The sequence below is a fragment of the Lagopus muta genome, chromosome 2, assembly GCF_023343835.1.
Source record: "Lagopus muta isolate bLagMut1 chromosome 2, bLagMut1 primary, whole genome shotgun sequence".
Lineage (NCBI taxonomy): Eukaryota > Metazoa > Chordata > Aves > Galliformes > Phasianidae > Lagopus > Lagopus muta.
Genome location: NC_064434.1, coordinates 46,162,854 through 46,177,786, shown reverse-complemented (window position 1 = coordinate 46,177,786; position 14,933 = coordinate 46,162,854). Strand labels below are relative to the sequence as shown.

The following is a 14,933-nucleotide window of genomic DNA, read 5'->3' as shown; positions in this document are numbered from 1 at the left end:
TTCAGATGTTGAATAATGAAATAATGTGTTACTTCCTTTCATCATGTTAAGTGATCTATCTCAATTCTTCACTTAGATGAAGAATGACCTATGTTTCTTATCCTTTCCTCCCTCCCAGAGTTTGACATTAAATTCAATGTCATAGGAAGAAAAGAATATTATAGCAATGCAAAAATAATCTGCTTTATCATATCTCATTCTCAGAAGCATCCTATTTTCATCTTTTTCAAAATTAGATGATGGATTAATAAATTGGAGTTTGTTCCAATAATAACAAAAAATATGACTACTTAACATACTCATGCCCTCCCTGTAATTGAAATTTGCAAATATTCATCAGATTCTACCACTGTTCTGCCAATAACTATTATCAACTTAGTTTATTTATGCTGAAGTCTTGGGAATTTTTCAGAAAGGTTTTGCATTTTTTCTCTAAAAATATCATTAAAATTTGAACACACATTGACTGCCTTTTTTTAATTAACTGCACTTCTCTCAAAATTTATATGACATGTCATGTCACTGGGTATAAAGTATAGAGCTCTTGCACAAGTGCGCAGACAGGGAGAATATATGTTGACATGAGTGCTTCTTACGAAGAGTTACAACTATCTGGAGTCTCACATCTGCTTCTTTAGATGAATAGAAGAGAATCACAGGTAATCCCGATCTATTTCATGTGTAGCTTGCTCCTGTGTGAATATATGTCTGTCCTAAGCAGAGGTCAAAAACCACCCAGTTCTGTCTCTGGAACACACAGTCCAAAGATCCTGCCTGTTTCTTACGCTGCAGCTTTTCAATAGAAAGTGCATCCACTGTTAATAAAGTCCTTACCTGCACAAACAGAACTGACGGAAAAAAACATTGCCTCCTTTACAGAGAACCTTGCATAACCTAAACTAAATATTCTATTAGAACAAATGGAAAGCCTAGATAGAACAGAGCCATTCAGCGGCACCTGCCATATAATACAAATTTGGAGGTGGCTCTCACCAACTCAGTTGTGTTTGAGGAGTCTAAGCTTGATTTTGAATATTTTGTCATATTCTGAAAATGTTCCTTAGCTGAAATTTCCAAGTTAGACCTATTGCTCTACATATCTGGAAAGTTCATGGAAAAGTGTTTCTTTTTTCACTTACAAGGAAAGTTCAAGTCACAAAAATCATTAAAAACAAACAAACAAAAAAAAAAAAAAAAACACAGAAGACTTGGATATTTTTAATGCCTGCAAATAATGATATTTCTAGGGCTGAAAAGCTGAAAAGAACAAATCCAAAGCTAGTTCCCAAATAAAATTTTTATACAATAGATTTAGTTATTCTGTAGGCATTTGGCTGAGATAGAGCTTTTCACAAAGTATGTACTGCAAGATTTTTTCTAAACCTATTTATAAATGTAGTTCTGTTTAGTAGTTTTGTACCATACGTTTTTGAAATATACAGAACATGCAAAGGACTGAGAGGGATCTCTTGTCCTCTATATTCAGCATGAAGGATGCCTAATGCGCATTTTCAGCTTTTCTTTGAAGAATGCTATCCTATGGATAGCCTACAGAAAATGGGGTAGTCCATATCTGAAACAGGCAGCTAAGTGACAGAGTCAGCATATTTTAAAATGAGAAATCTTTTCTTTTTCATTTTTTACCTTCCTCTAACATTTTCCTTCAGAACAATGTTGCCTGATAACCTTTGAAAAATCCTACTGAAAGTCCATTCAGTGTGAGAAAATTACAGCTGTCTCCATGAAAAAAAAGTAAACTTAGTTAAAATAACTTTTATTTCAAGTATTGTCTCCTGATTTTCTGTACCCTATCTTTTGGGAAGGCCAGGCTAGATGATTATATTATTTCCTACTGATCTTAGAATCTGTGTCAGCACATTTTATTTTTTATTTAAACCTGGCAATTGCTTTTCTCCAGTGCTTCTCTCTCTTTCCTTTTGGAAAAACAAATGACAAATAAAAGTAAAAAAAAAGGTTGTTTTTTGTTTTTGTTTTTGTTTTTAAAAAAGGAGTTAACATTGCGTCTTTTTTTTTTTTTTTTCCAGAGACAGTGAGTGGCACTTGGACTTTACTACTCTACATAGTCTAATTTCAGGTCTGAATAGTCATTCCAAAGTTCTTTGTGTCTGCATTGGGCCTGAATCTGCCTTTGTAATGTGTGAGAATTCTGCTTCCATTTCTAGAAGCCTGTACCCTATGTTGCATTGCTTCCTACAACAATCCTACTACGGAAATAAGGCATTCCAGATTTTTTTTCCCAACTAATTACAAAAGAACTTCTGTGTTATAGGAGACTTTCTGAAGAAATACGGAATAAAGATAATTCAAATAAGCAGAGATTCAGAAGATAATCAGTATTCCATTGCTCAAATAATCTTCTAAGATATAGGAATTCATAAATCTTGGCATGAATTCCAGAATAATTTTTACTTGCTTTCAGATCTAGGATATTCCTCTAGCATATTCACTGAATTTTCAGAAGCTAGGTTATATGACTAAATAGTATTTGAGTTATTCCTAAAACATTATTATTTTGATTTTTTTTTTATTTCAGATAAAGACAAAAGGAATAAATTCATAAAATACTTTAAAAATGGTCGCAGAATCCATTTGAGTTGATTTTCCCTTCTTCTTTTTTTTGTATTATTGTTTTGATTTTAATGTAAATATTCCACAGTTCATATATTATATATCATACAGTTCTACTATCTACTATATATTATACAGTTATATATGTATACAGATAGATAGATATAGATATATACTATATATTATACAATTCTACAGATCAAGGAAAAAGGTGAGATTCTTTCCAGATAGCACCTGCACAATGTGCAAGTCACTGTGAGTTTATAAAAAAAAGTTTCTCTTTGTTTTTAGTTTATCATATATTCAGAAAATATTTACATCTCTGTTTTTCATAGAGAATAGGCCTTGCCAACCATCAGCATTCTTACATGACATTAAATTCTCAGCCATATTTCTTGGTGTCTTTACATACACAAATTAATTAATACTCAGGGAAATATTACATTTCAATATGGAGTGAGTTTTGGGAAGCTGTTCAACTATTGCTACTTTAATATTTTATGCTAATTTTAAAGAAATGTTCTCTGTAAGTGCTTCCAGCGTATAAATTGGAATAAAATCTTTAGACTTTTCTATTATTATTAAATCCCATTGCCTTGCAGATTTCTACAGAATGTACACTTTAACAAATTAGGTTTTTATCTAGCTGAGTTATTCAAATTTTTTTCATCCCTTTTATATATATGTACGTTTTCTTTTTCCAAAATGTGCTATTGAAATTATTTATAGGGAGACATAAGATACCTAATGGCTCTGAAAGTGTTCAAATACACTCCATAAATAAAAAGCCACTATTTCTAACTAGTAGGAGGTAAATGGCTGTGCTAGGACTGATCACTGTGGGGAGAATAGGAGATAAGATACAACCTCAATAATGAGGCTGATAATGTTGCAGCTGATAGAGTTTACACCCCAAATACACCCAAAAGTGTGTCTGCTGGTACCATCGTGCTGAGCCAGTTGTTACTTTTATTAATGATGAACAAGACCAAACATACTTAGGGGTACTTAGTGGTAAGGCTGGCCTGTGTTCACCGACACTGAGGATGAAAACAGAAAAATTCTATCCATCTGCAGACAGACATTTTTCAACAGCACTCCTTAAACAAAACTTTTCTAACTCCTTGCTGCTCCTGAAGGAGGACAATCAGCACAATCATTGTCTGATTAGGAAGACCCACAGTGGACACCTTTCACTGTCACTTATGTGGGAACATATGTGCTTGAATAAAAGAATGGAAATGCTCTGAGGATGGCAGAAGGAGCTAGCAGAAGAGCATCAACTCATAGGCACATGCAGTGAGCCTTTTGGTTCAAAATTAGCACGTGTGCCCACGTGGCCCAGTACTACTGAGTGGCTAACTAATTTTCCAGGAACTGTTTGAGGCTAGATTAAAAGAAAAGTGTAAGAACAGGGATCATACTTGCAATCTCCTAGCGTTAGCTGTAGGTTTTTCATCACTACCTCAGAAGAAACTGTAGCAAAGAGGGAAGTAGCATTGATGTATAACCAGCAGGAAACCCAGTTGAAAACTGGTACCTCCACATACCGGTAATTATACCTTCCTTTGAAAACATGACTCCCTCTGCATGTTCCACCCAGTGCCTGTGATCTGAGACAAATCTCATGTTGTCTGGGACCATGGGAACAGAACATGCTCTCTGTGGTAGTGGCTCTCCCATATGTGAACTGGTGTGATGCTAGCTGTGCTCCCAGCATGACTGCAGTGCAGACTTCCCTTTGAGATTCCCAAGTAGGACAGTCTTCAGCAATTGCCTCAGGAGCTAATTAGCTCCATCCATTCTTTCATATGCGGTTCAGTCACTAGATGATGAAAAGTCTTATTTACATATTTTCTGCCTGTGGTCTGTTTTTCTATCAGCCTACGATTTCTGAAAATATAATATAGTGCCAAGCTTTCCCAAAGTGATGCAGTGTTTAAACTGGTACTACTTAAAGGACTGCATTTTATACTACTATGACCAAAAGTGGGTCACCTCCAAATTTTTTATTTTTTTAACTGTGTTAAGTTGTCACCTTGCTTTTTCTTGAGTCTTCCAGAAGGAAATGAGGGTAGCCTAGTGCACTGGAAGAAGAAATAAAAGCATATCAGCATGATGGAAGTGACTTTTTATTTCTACTGACATTGAATATGAAGAGGAGCTCTTCTATATTACTTTGTTCTTTGTTTTTATTTTTTAAAAAGAAGAGGGGGATGAAGATTAAAGGATTTGGAAAGTTAATATGTGTCTCATTCTCTTGATGACATTTATACTATGCTTCTACGAAATTTTCTGAGGTCTTAAATTCAGAAGATGGCCATGACAGTCAAGAGGTCATCTGAGTATTTCCTTGCTTTGCAAAACTTTTGACTTCAATTCCATTTGCATATTTATAACTCTTTTACAATTGCACACACGCAAATTATATTCCTGCTAAATGCTGGCAGTGTATAGATTTGCATAGTATGTTGGCACTTGAATTTGCAAAGGTGAAAGTAAAAAGAAGTAGGAAAATACAGGAAACTGCTTTTGTGAGGTTGAAAGCGTTCTATAATGATCCAAAAGCAAACAGTTACCTCAATGGCAGTGTTTCTCATAGTCATTTACATACTATGGAATTCCCACATGACAGCGAAATGCCATTTCCCTCAGAAGTTTAAATTTCCATGCATTTGAAAAAAATAAAAATAGAAAAGCTAAAAATATCCTCTTTCATTTACTGATCGTCCTCACTTGGTAGAATAACTACCTCAGTGTCTTGCCTCCTGTGCTATGTCAGCAAACAGTGCTTATAGTTATGTCACTGGGAAGGAATTAAATCCTGACTTGTCCCTACAGATGGATGCTGTTTCTCTTCAGCATTTTGTACTTTTCCTGCACAGCTCATAGTGTCATATGCCATTGCCCCTGTCTGTCTGAAAAGTGACTGTTACAGTTTTGTTGTTGACTTATTCAGCCTTTCTGGTATACAAAGTGCATACTTTCTGCATTTGAACTAGGGGATCTGATAATTTTTCTGGCTGAGAAGCTGGAAGTGAAAATATTATCTGTGCCAGAATTTGAGGGCAGATCTAAATGCAGATGCATGTCGCTTATCTCTGTGACCACCAGCAGCACAATGTTTGCAACTAACTAAACAGCATAAACTCATCTGTTGTGGGTCTAGAGCTGGTCAGGGTAGGACATTTCTGTACAGCTCTTAGCTATGTCTTCTGGACTGGAATGGCCTTGTTGTCATGTCTACTCTAGACAGTAATAGAAATATCTGGTTGTGAAGTTCTTCCTGGTTATCACATGCCTTCAAACCAACAGTATAATGGGACACAAGTGGTTTTGCACCACAACATGGAAGCAAGTTTGACTGCACCATGTGTGAAACCTGTGAATGGGGGACATTCTATGCCTCAGTGCCACTGAGAATGTACAAACTGAGACAGATTAGGGACACAATTAGCCTGAGAATTCCTTCTGTCTTCCAAGTTAATGGTTGAGATTGTCCCACATGAATGACTAATTTCTCAGCAACTAATTTTTATCTTTTAAAATGTCTATTGTAGAGCACAGTTCCTCATGAAACCCATTAGTTGATTTTAAATATCTAAACAGATTTTTTATTAAATTCATTTTTCTATAGATTCTCTTAGACATAGGCATAAACATTTCTCTACTAATATACACTATTAAGTTTTTAATTCATGTATAACTTTCCATAATCATGAAAATATACATTCTAATTAACAGTGTACAAATTAAATTATTCTGTTAATCCGTGACATACCATTAAATCTGATATTTTCACTATGATAAACTATAATTAGATGAAATATAATTACATAAAAATACTGTCCGGAACACTTAGTATGAAGGAGAAAAATATATGGCTGCTTATGCATGCACCATTATCATAAATTTATTACAAAAGAATATAAACTTGTGATTCTAGGCTGGTTTAGCAATCTTGCTCAGAACAAGGCAGGAGTAATCTAAAAGGAGTTCTCTATCAGTTTTATCTGCTTTATACATAATGAAGCTGTCAAATTGAATCATTACTATACTAATTTTGGCTCAATAATTCTTTTTGTATTTTGTTATCTAATCAATTTTTTTTTAAATGATGGGGAATGTATATAATTGTCAGTTGCACTAACAGCTTGTCTGTATAAAAGATTTCAAAAATAACCACTGCTTTCAGTTGTGAAGTTTGAAAAATCTTCTTCAGTTATCCAAACCAGAAAAAAATAAGATGAGAGATCATGATGTCGAATTAGTAACTTGTCTTTTAACCAAGCTACAAACAAGAAAGCAACCATATAACAAAGGGCAAATACTTTGTTTTCAGCCTCTTATGTAGACGCATTATGATTGAGACTTCAATTACATGAGCACATAGTACTTTTTCAGAAGGAATTTTGACTCATTTGGCAAAATCATTAGAACAAAATATAAATAATAACATTTAAATATACCTTTGTTTTTTTATTGTTTTCTGAGTACACTCATGCTTCCTTTACTTCATGCTGTCAGAGCCTTATTTTGAAGGCAGAAATTCCGATTAGCTCTTTCCAATGTCCACTGTTATAACTTGCTAAAAATTATTCATTTAGTTATTAATTCTCGTAGACCTTAGAAGAGGAAACAGGTTATCATTACACTATTTTCACCATTCAGAAACTCAACTGGATGCCAACTTACTGTTCAGCTTGAAATTCTGCAATATAGCTATAAAGAACTCAAAGGGAAAAAGACAAGAGGCGAAGACAACTAAATTCTTCTCTCTCTTTAAAAAAAAAAAAAAAAAAAGCTCCTGAAAGGGCAGTCTAGGTGTTCAAGTATTCAGTTCTAGAACATGAGTCATTCTAGCAAATTTCACATGTTTAAAATCAGTGTCAGAGAGAGAGCTCTGCATTTTGGAATATGGATTTCTGGCAGTCTGCTTATGTTGCTACACTGCAACAGTACCTCTAACCAATGAAACAGTAAATAACTCTGAAAACTCACGAGTAGATGAGGATATAATTTGGTAATATACTGGAATATTAAGATAGTAGTCTATTTTTTAAAATATGGGTCAACTCATTTTTGAAATTACATGTTGCACTGAACTCCATAGAAGTCCTTGCCAAGAACTGTAATAATATCTCTCAGAGATGTAGATAACTATCTAAATTCTATATTGATGATCTACTACCTTTTCAAAATATTTTATTTTAAATCACAAGCTTTTTTCTTCATATTGAAAGGTGTATTTCATTAATATACTAAATGCATATAATACAAATTTTCATTTATTATTTTTCATAATTACTTCTACATATATTTTATCAGAAATTCATACTATACACAACTTTTCCACCATCAGTAGTTGACTGGAAAGAAGGCCTTTATTTTATGAATTGCATTATTGATTTTCAGTTATTATTCAATTTTGATGCAATTAGAGAACTGAAAAAATCCAAGATCTTTTGATCAATTTTTTTCTAGTTGTATATCTTTGTAGATTTTTTGTGTGTGTCTTTTTTGTTGTTATTCTTGTTGCTTTCTTTGATTATTTGTTTGCTGTCTTATAAGGAACTAATGAAGCAAGGCTCTAGTGCGTGATTTCATTCTGTTTTTATTTGACATTATTATTCAAGGTCCTCAGCCTCTCATATCACAGGAAAAATATGCTATGGTACTTTATTATGAGGGCAAGCATGTTTCATATTGATTAATTTATAGTCTGCATAGAGTTCCTCCAAAATTTTAAATGAGATTCTTTACTTAGACTACTAGAAAATATACTATGGATGTACACTGCCATCCAGAAAGGACTGCACTTCTTACTGCAGTTTAATTTTTTAAAGCCTTTTCAACATTGAGCAACAGTAATTGTAGAAATACTAGTATGTCACAAGAAATTAAGGTTGATCGTTCAGAATAACATTTGCCTGTTGCAGGATATCAGACATTTCATGGTAAATTCAACTTTATGTAAAAGATCAAGATCTAAACGAGATGAGTGGAAGATATGGTACACTGATATGGCAATGTTACCATAGAAAGACAAACTATAATGTATTTTGTGACCTTACTGACCGCTACGAGGACAGGAGCAATCAGAGACTTTGAGCACAGATGTGCCCAAGTATGTTAAGTGGTGCTCTTGACTCAGAGGGACACAGAGTGTTGTGGTCTCTCCTTTCTATTGAAGAGCACAGCTGGCCTGCGCAGATCAGAGCATCTGCTGCTTCCACTGAAATTCTGCTGCTGCAAGCCCTTTACCACAAAGGCTCTGTGTTCTGCTGGATTTCCACACCTGCCACTTGGATATTATAACTGAGAATTACCCCAGAGCAACATAGAAACTGCATGATGCAATCTAAAACATCACATTCTCAGTTTAAAAATCCAACAAGATGGTTTTATGAGTATAGCTGTTAAAAATAGTTATACAGATATGTTTTTTCTTGTGTTACAGAAAACAACAAAGGGTACGTATGTCCCCAGTGAATTTATTCTCTGTCTCTTATCTTATGAAATATAAATACTCAGCAATCAAATGTAAACGATGATTAAGGTCGGTATCCTTATTTTCAAAGTTAATGGGTCTTTTTTCCAGTACCTAATGAGGTGCTGGAACAGGCTGCCCAGAGAGGTTGTGGATGCCCTGTCCTTGGAGGTGTTCAAGGCCAGGTTGGATGGGGCCCTGGGCAGCCTGGTTTAGCACTGGACGTGGAGGTTGGTGACCTTGCCTGTGGCAGGGGAGTTGGAGATTCATGATCCTTGAGGTCCCTTCCAACCCTGGCCATTCTGTGATTCTGTGATTTTTCTGTGATATGAGTAGTTAGAAGGAATTTGTGGAATGATCTGGGAGTCAAGAACAGATGGATTCAGTTGGGTTTGGTTCTGGTGATTTGGTTTTGACAGAAGGTGCTTCTGATATGTACTCAGGACTGTAAAATACCAGCCATGCTCACCTGTGAATATACTGCATATCTGTGAATTATATAGTTATGCGAATCACATAACTAGAGAGCCTATGGAAATAGAGGCTGAACTCTTGACTTCTTCCATGTTCTGTGAGGGTTTTGCCAGGAGCTTTCAGCTGGTCTCTGCAGGAGATCTGTTTTGTACATCCTGCCATGTTACCATGCTATAGTTAGCCAGGCTGCTGTAGTCTTCCTGGTCAAACAGAAGCCAGAAGGATCAATTATCATGAAGAGATCTGAAAAATGTTCCTGCAGACTAAGGCTGCCAACCCATTGGTGCCTGAACATTCAGAATTACTAACACACACATTTTATGTGAGTCAGCCTCTAAGTGCTGAGTGTTGGTGTGAAATCAGCATTGCATAATCCTGGGGAATCTCAGTGCCGCATCTGCTTTAGCATAGACAGGGAAAGTTTAGTCCTCATTTGTTGCTTCTTCTTCATAGAGGGCTCTGAAGAGGTAGTGATTTGACACCAGCTTTTCACTGAGAAAAAGGGTTTGAAGGAAGTCTTGTTATAAGAGGAAGTGGCTAAGATAAGAAGGATAGGAGGCCATTACATGGTGGAGCAGCTAAGTCACTACTGGAAAATTGCTTTGCTCTTTGGAGACTGAAAGCAAGAAGGTAATGTCATGAAGAAATATAACATTGCAACTTCTGGGCTGGACAGGGTTTTTTACCCCTCTAGGAGGGCAAAAATGGCTGGATGAAAAATGAATCATGCCTCATCATGCCTCAGCCTGCTCCAGTCCTATCTACAGCAAAGCAGAATTATCTGTGGGCTGGGGGGTTGTAGGGGAAAGAGAGATCCCTGCCCCTGTGTGCTTGTCTGAAAGTTTTTATGGTGTCATGCTTTCTGCTGACATATCAACTTTCTTCTTTTTTTTTTTTAAACTATCAAGAATTTAAGAAACTCAAATGTTATATGTCATTACTACTCATAACCTTTAGGTGCTAACTGAAAGCTCCCAAAGCAGTCCTCAGACTCAGAATAGCCAAAAAAAAAAATGCTTGCTACTGTACATTGTCCTTCAGAAGGATCATCCATTCACTGCCAGTGTAACAGAACTTTATCTTACTCTAACCTCACACTTAGGATAGCAACATAGGGAACAATATATTCCTTCAATGTAAACTTAAGAACTGTATGCCATCAACCTCTGAAGATGTAGCTGAGTCTGCTAAAAATTCCAGCCTCAGAGCATCAATAATTACTGCAAAGGGTTCGGTCCAGAGCTGTTGAGGTTATGCACAACTGTCTTGCAGAACACTGTGTAGCATCTCACTGGAGAGCTCACAGTTTGGCAGTTTGGTGGCCACAAGAGACCTCTCATTCAGGTCACAGAGTCTGCATGACTGACACGAGAAGTAATCTGTCAGAGCATGACTACCACTGGAAGCCAACTCTGGCAGAGTCTCTGATGGGTCTCAAGCCAGCTGTACAATTTGGGGAGGCCTGTCACAATGTATAATTTTCAAAAGGATCACTTCCAGATCTAACCCACCCTCTATTTTTGGAGACAATGTAATTATTTGGATCATATGTTACCACTGTATATCAGAAATTGACTGAGAAAGTTAGATTTTTCCTATATATCCATATATACAAACAATATATATATATATGAATATTATATATATATATATATAGTGTTTGAATCTATTTGGGTTTTTGACCATTTCTTCTTCCCTTTCTGGTACATCATGTCTGATTAGAGAGATTATAGTAAGTGAATAACTGTAAAAGACCAGATAGTCTTTTTCAGACTGGAACAAAAAAGGATAGGCAGTCAATATTTTTCAGGTGGCAAAAGTATTTGCTGATATCACTGTAATGCCAAGTCATGGAAAATAATCCTTTTTAAACTTGACAGTAACAGAAATATCTGTACATAAGCACTGAAGAACATCTCTCTTTTGAACTTCATTTACTAGCTTCAGTCTTGTGCCATCAAAAAAATTGTCCCAGTTCCTAAAATCCCTATAGGTATATAACTGTTCATTAGGAAAAAAGAAGAACTTATTCATTAAAAATGAGGTAAATGATCTTAAACTGGAAAAGCATCAGATTTTCATACCTCAAGTCCCTACGTTAAATGTCTTTGTTATCATGAAGAAAACAAAAAGAATGTTAATGTCTTAAGAAGAGTAAAACAAAATTTGACTGCAGCTTTGAAAGTTGCATGAAAGTAATTCACTTTTATTTTATTTGTTTTTTTTTTTTTTTTTGAATGATGCCAATTCTAAGACTTTCGCAGGCTGCTTTAATAAAAACTGTGTTCATTGTATCACATTATGTATTCAGTAACAGTAGTGTAATGTAGTGTATTAGAATGAATAACTGAAAGCTGGAAGAGACATTTATGCAGCTCACAGATGTGTTCTGAAAGTACTTAATCTGAAACAAACACAATTGTATATGCTCTTATTATGTACCTTTTCAGATTTAGCTTTGACAGAGTATCCTAGGGATCATTCTAAGATATTGGACCAAATTGAGTACATCGCCTCATTTCATCCACATTTCACGTAGGTATGCCTTATTTTTTTTTAAGAAAATTTTTCCCAGTGAATGCAGAAACTGTCATGAGGTACTCCATGCTACCACTTCTTTTAGGTTGCATCCTGAATGGCAATTTATTTTTTCCCTCTGAGTTTGCTTAATGATGTTATTCACAGAGAGATAATTTGTTGCAGTGTGAGGCTACTTGCTACTAAAGAACTCAGCAGGGGCTGGAAGCTGCTGCCTCTCTCAGGTCACTCTGCTGTGAAGCAACAGATTGTAAGCCTGTAGAAACGCATTTACACCCACCCTCTCCCTTAAGAAATACCACCCCTCTGTTCCCTTCGTCATATTTTCTTTTTCAGTAATGGGCAGCATCTCATAAAATCCCTAGAGAAATAATAAAAATACTTCCATGCAGTGATGTCTCCACCCAAACATGGATTTGGTAAGTGGATGCATAAATGCAATTCCTGAATGCATAAAGTCATTCTTTGACACGTGAATCTATATCCATCAACAGGTACAATAAATGTTAAGAAAGAGGACATTTTAGTGACCAAAGTGAAAGCCTAAAAGTTAAAAGTGATTATTTCTGTTATCAAACTAAGAAAGTTTCATCTTGTCCATAAAATCTAAAATAAAAATAAACAAGCAAACAAACAAACAAACAAATAAACAAACAAATAAATAAATAAATAGTTTTCAGCATCTTTCCTGTTGGGTGTCTTTCATATCTAGAGGTAGTGACTGTGCAAATATGTGGCTCTGTAATGATAATTTCTGACATCACAATTACTTGTAGTGGCATGGTCATACACCTCTCTTTTGCCTACCTATATTTTCACTTAAATTCTCAAATTCCTCTGATTATTAACCAGAAAATTATTAAAGGATTAGATGAATGTTTCCTCCACCATTGTAGAATAAACTGAACTTGACTCAGTGGTTCATTTTATAAAATGGATGCTATAAAATGGATGTTCATTTAATATTACCTAATGATTTTAGAGAAAACACAAGCACAATACTGCATTAGGAAGAGCTACAGTAAGGTGTGAAATGCAAAACTGAAGAGTCCAGTTAGGAGAAACAAAAACAACTCTCAATCTCTTCTGCTTTGTGCAGTCAAATGGAATTGAACAAATCTGTGTAATCCTCCACCTTTTTCACTTTCTTTAATTAGCACCTCATGTATTTACTGAAGTCCTCAGCAACAAACTATTGCTAAAGTGTAAAGAACTGCAACTGGTTTAGCAACTGGTTATAAAATTTTGCTTTTTAAAATTACGTCAGTGACACTGCACCATTATATTTCTTTAAAAATGCTTATTTGGTAGAAAATGACCTAGACTTTCATGGAAGGAGAGGTACCAGAGGATTAGAGGCTTGCCAATGTGACTCCCATCTACAAGAAGGGCCATAAGGAAGATCCAGGGAACTACAGGCCTGTCAGCCTAACTTTGGTACCAGGGGAAGTTACGGAGAAATCATCTTGGGTGAGAACTCAGGGTAAGTGAGTGGCATCCAGGGGATCAGGCCCAACCAGCATGGGTTCACGAAAGTCAGAGGAGACCTCATTGCACTCTACAACTTCCTCAAGGGAGGCTGTGATGAGGAGGGGTTTGGCCTCTTCTCCCAGGAAACAAACAGGACCTGAGGAAATGGCCACAAGTTGTAGGTTAGACATAAGGAAAAATATTTTCTCTCAGAGAGTGGTCAGGTACTGGAGTGGTCTGTGCAGGGAGGTGGTGGAGTCACCATCCCTGGCAGTGTTCAAGAGGCATCTGGATGAGGAGCTATGAGATATGATTTGGTAGCATGTGGTAGTGGGAAGATGGTTGGACTAGATAATCTTGTCAGTCCTTTCCAACCTTGTGTAGATTGCAGTCCTAATCTAAAGAGAGTGGGATTGCACAGCATTATTTAGGGTTTTATTTTGTCTACAGAATCTTTATTACTGGTGATGATGAGTGAAAAGGAAAGAGCACAGCTTGATTTTCAGCAGCCAGGGTTTTTGTTTGATTGATACATAGGAACAAAACCAAAACAAACAATGCCTTTGTGAACTAGTAACAGATGAGCTGGACGTCCCTTAAAAATAATAAATAAGAGCATCTATTCAGAAAATGATTTTCAGAATGTATCATCAGTTAAACACCAAGTGATGCAGAGTTTGTGTTAGTGATTATAAAATACTTAAATGGGTAGATTAGATTAAACAATGCTTAATGCACCTGCCATTACCCTTTCTTTACTGGACTTAGTGGTAAGACCTGAATAGATAATTAGATACACAATGAGTAACTTTTGATGATCATTTTTTCTAAAAAGAGATTAATTCATTTTCCTGTGGAAGTTGCCAACTCTTACACCAAAGCTGAAGCTGAACTCTACTGAGTTTGAATTACCATATTTTTCTTAATGTGCTTAATTGGACCAACAACTAAGAAATGCCCCTGTCTGCTCAGAGGACACTGCAATCGATTAATAATAGGTGGGATTTTGTTGGACTTTAATAATCTTCTTCAGACAAACAAAAGACTCCTGAGTACAAATTGCCCCATTGCTTGCATAGTCACCAGACTTCTGAAAAAAAAATATATATATATATTGCCTAACTGCATTGTGCTCATTAAAGTTGGCAAAGATGTACATGATAAAATGAATTCTTGAATCCCTCTAACAACTTACAATAAGTATATCCTCTGGAAGCTCTGAGCCAAGACGGAAAACAAACTTCTCCAACTCTACTAATTTGTAAAGTATTTCCACCAGCAACTCCTGTCCCTAAGCAGTAGGAATTCTGTTTACTGACCACCCTTCTCTTTTCTTGCAGTCCACTCATCATCTCTCCCCATAGATCCTGTT

At 35.8% G+C, this 14,933-nt stretch overlaps 1 protein-coding gene across 5 annotated transcripts in view; it reads left to right on the top strand.

Moving 5' to 3' along the window:
- Positions 1–14,933, top strand: part of HS3ST5 (heparan sulfate-glucosamine 3-sulfotransferase 5) — a 207,323-nt gene that overhangs the window by 14,906 nt on the left and 177,484 nt on the right. Inside the window, exon 1 of one of the 5 annotated variants that reach the window (XM_048935692.1) lies at positions 2,077–2,095. The exons of the other annotated variants lie outside the window; for them this stretch is intronic. The gene's annotated coding sequence lies outside the window, so the exon portion shown is untranslated. Of the gene's footprint in view, positions 1–2,076; positions 2,096–14,933 lie in introns of those variants that run through there. 5 annotated transcript variants of the gene reach the window in all.